Source organism: Cupressus sempervirens, chromosome 2 (genome assembly GCF_028749045.1).
Source record: "Cupressus sempervirens isolate cs-2001-9-10 chromosome 2, ASM2874904v1, whole genome shotgun sequence".
Lineage (NCBI taxonomy): Eukaryota > Viridiplantae > Streptophyta > Pinopsida > Cupressales > Cupressaceae > Cupressus > Cupressus sempervirens.
In genome coordinates, this window is record NC_143119.1 from 673,491,376 (window position 1) to 673,495,650 (window position 4,275).

The following is a 4,275-nucleotide window of genomic DNA, read 5'->3' on the forward strand; positions in this document are numbered from 1 at the left end:
TGTTAAAAATTTTGTAATGGACTATATACCTCAAAATTTTATAACTCCCCCTAAGTTAATGTGTCCTTTCTGTATCCAAAATCTCTTAGAGTAGATTTGACTCTTGTTGATGCTCTTTGTCTTCAATCATTCTGATACTCTTTATCTGATATGATCTGATATGCCCTATTTCTTCTTTTCTATTGTTTACTCCCCCTTTTCTTATCTCCCCCTTTCACATGTCTCCCCCTTTCTTTTATCTCCCACTTTTTGACACTTATGTCAAAGGGTCTATACACCAAAGTAACGAGAATCGAAATCGTATCAGAATCGGCACGGCCGAATTGAATCGTGAATCGGGGGTGAATCGCCAGTGAATCGGCGATGAATCAGCAAATTTGAAAAAACCCTTTAAATGTAGAGATTTTAACAATTTAAGACTTATTTCATGCACCCTTTATTGAATATAACTTAAACACACTATAACATCATCAAATAGAAGTTGAAACTTAACATATATAAACATGGAAGTTTGTGTTTACTACATGGGGTAAAGAGTTTTTATAAGACAACTTCACATCCAACACCTACTCCAAGTGCTTCAAAGCATATCACCCCTCTCGAAAGGCTTGCTCTATTGTTATCTCCACCACAGACACTCCATGCTTGCAACAGCTTTAGGTCTCATCAACTAGTGAGACTTCCCATTATTGATAACCACAGCGACTGGGGGTCTAGGGGGCAATGCCCCCAGCGGGGTCGAGGGGTAGCGCCCTCGCGAGGTCTTGGGGCAGCGCCCCGAGCGTGCTCCCTGTTGCGATACAGGGCGGGGTTGAGGGGCAGCGCCCCCATCGCCAAAACCAAATTTGCACTCTGAAACCCACACAAAACTATATGGAACACAATGTTTTTGTGATTTTCTTCTGATCCCACACTCTTTCTGGGAACCACTGATGTTTTACTACCTGATTATGTCTTTCCCTTCCCTTGGGCATCATCCGTTATGCATTCTAAACATTTTTTTATTTTTCGTCATTTTATTTTATTTATTTTTTTTTTTTTTATAACCTATGGTTCTTCTTTTCTCTTCTCCTCTCTTCTAGTCATGCTTAACAATTAGAAGGCCCTTTAGGGTTATAACAAAGAGGAAAGGTAAAAAAGAAAGAAAAAAACATAAGTGATTTTTTTATTATTTCCAACTAAACATGCATGCTGTTGCCAGCTGATTTTTGGCAATTTCTAATGGCAATTCAGGCAATTTTTTGAGTGAATCGCCGATACATGCGATTCAAGGGATTCACCTGATGAAATCGCCGATCACGATTTTTGACTCCAAAAAAATTGGGGTGCATGAATCTGATCGCTAAATCATCGATTCACGCGATTTCAGCACGATTCTCCTTACTCTGCTATACACTAAGTGTGTATTTATCCAAGAAGTTCTTATTAACTTCTATGACAATCTTAAGATCAGCATCCCAATTGTCTATTGCAACATCTAATGATTTGATTTGGATAGTTGTCTCTACTACAAGGTGAATTAAGCCATCCAAAATTGAAAGGTTAGGATCTTTCTTGAGCACTGTTTCAGCATAGGCTAGTTCCTTCTATAGTATTTCCATGTGAGGGGTTAGGGAAGCTTGAATCTGGACTAGCTTGGCTCTTGTGTTAGCCTCTTCTATTGTTAGTACAGCTAGTTCATTTTGTGTGTGAAGCACTATATGGAAATTCTTCTCACCTTGAGTTGGATTTTGAGGCAGTTGTGTGCTTGAAAACTTCAAATTCCTTTCTAAACTCAAAATCCTATGGCTTGTCTCTTGTGTGAAGAGTGTGGGGTCACACAATTTTGTGTACAATGAGAATATATTCTCAGGTACCTTCTTCACTTTTTCAATCTTTGTAGCCAACTCCACTTGTGATAGTGTTATTCCACTAGATATCTTCTCATTAAATTTTCCATGAAATTTCTTTTCAAACCATTCCATGAGTTTTACATTAGTTTCTTGGTCTTCATTTGTCACATGTTTAACAATTTTTGACAATTGTTCCAATATTGGCTTGGTTTCATTAGGTGTTTGCAATTTGAAGGTATCTAAAAAGATGTCTTTGATCTCATGTAGTGCTTGCCTTTGCTTATACTCCTTTCTGAGTATCTCTTGATTCTTCTTCCTTTCCAATGCCTCTTGCATGATATTGATTTGTTCCAAGTTCATGGTTGCATAGTCATATTTTGGTATAACTATTTCTTTATCTAATGTTGGGTCTCCATAGTGAATTACCCTTGCAACTTTTTTTGAGCTCAAGCTTGGTGCTGAAATTTGAAGTGACATTGCATCAGCGCTTAGCCTCCAGAGGACTTTGGTAGGAGTATCAATTGTTGTTAAATTAACCAATGTCTGAATGGCTTCCTACTCCTTTTCCTTTGGAATGTCCTTGTCTTCTTCTGATCTTCCTTGATCAATCACAATTGTTTGTTTAGCACCTTGAATTTGTGTGTCAAGCACAGATACCTTTGTCCATCCTGCTTGTTCCTTTGTCAGCTCCTTTACAATCTGAGTCTTTTGTTCAATCATAACAACTTTGACTGTGGTGTCAATCTTTTCTGATGTATCCTTTGATGTTTTCACTAGAGATTGACCACTAGTAGCTATAGGGGTGGTAGAGGGTGGTTCTTACGTATTCACCTTATCCCTAGTTATGTCAGCTACTACTTTCTATAGCTCATCAACATTGACCAACATTGGATTATCGCACAATTTAGCATGTAGTATGGATTGGTCAAATATCTTCTTTAGATCCTCTACACTTAATGGATTGATGTTTTGAGCTAAACTGTTAGGAACATCTTTCACTTTTATTGTGACTTCAGGTGTGTTTGTGTCATGTGGAGGGCTTAATGGTGGCAATTGTGTGTCTTGCACACTCTATCCTATTTGCTGCTCCCCAACTTTTTCCATTTCATCTTCCTTTTGTTGTATATCCTCCACTATGTTATCTCCCTTTTCCTTCTCAGTTTCCCCTTCCTTATCATTATCCTCATCTTCCATTGTTCCTTCCCTTAAATGGATCCTCTTCTCCTTCCTTGATAGTAGTCAAGCCATATATCAACTTCCACATTTGAGTTCATTTCTTTACAACATCTTCAATCTTGTTTTAAAGTATGTTGAAGGCTCTATATTTGGGTGCAAATTTGCTACCATGTTTCTTATTTTCCTTCGTTATTTTTCCTTTTGACAATTCTTACATCACTTGTGCCAATGTAGACTCTCTTATTTCCTTCTCCATATTCAGGCAATAATTCCATTTATTCTCAACAATTGAATATAATTCTTTGGGCATTGTGTTGTCAAATTCAAGAGGGGTATTCTTGAATTTTTCCATAATGGTATATACAGACTCTTCAACCTTATTCTGATCTTGTCTACTCAATTTATTAAATTCAATACTTTTCAAACCAATTAAGTATGTATTATCCCTAACATTATCACAAATGTTTTCAATATCAAACTTGGGAGCATGACTTACCACTTTTAACTAGCTTGTGTCTTTTGACTCAGTCCTTTCATCATCTGATTCCAGTTGTGCAACATATTTTCTCCTCAGTTTCTTCTGCATAGGACTTTATTGTTTAGTATCCTTCTTCTTTTCCTTTACTTTCTCCTTGGACTTTTGAGTGGTGACCCTTGTGGTGGCTCTTGTAGCTGGAGCAATAGCCTTTGCAGGGCTTGGTTTTGCAATTTTCTTTCCCTTTGGCTAAGCTACGGGTTGTGTCTTAGCCTTTCTCTTCTTTGGTTCTTGTTTGGTTGGTGCTTCCTTGGCTTGTTCCTTCTTGGCACCTTCTTCTTCTTCATCTTCACCCATGCCTTGGGTTAGGGCAAGAGGTTCTTGGCCTTGCTCTTTTTCTTCCTCTCCTTCTTCTTCATCATCATATTCATCATTTCCTTCAGCTCCTTCACCAAAATTGGCTTTCAGCTTCCTCACCATTTTATCTTTCTTTTTCAAACTTGAGGCTATTTTCAACTCCATCTCAACTTTATATTTCACAACATCATAGTTGCCAAATATTTTTGATGACTTATCAACTTCTTCTGCAAGTAGTATAGTGATGGTAGTTAATGCTTCATCTATGTTGATTTCATAACCCAAAGGCCTTAACCATCTCACTCTAGGCATTGTAGCCTATATAAAAGTGTAGTCAATCTATACCAAGAAACAAATATCATTGTAATATTTTTCCACTAGGGAAATAGGAATTCTTAGCCTCTATTTCATTAACTACTTGAAATCCTCAAAGTA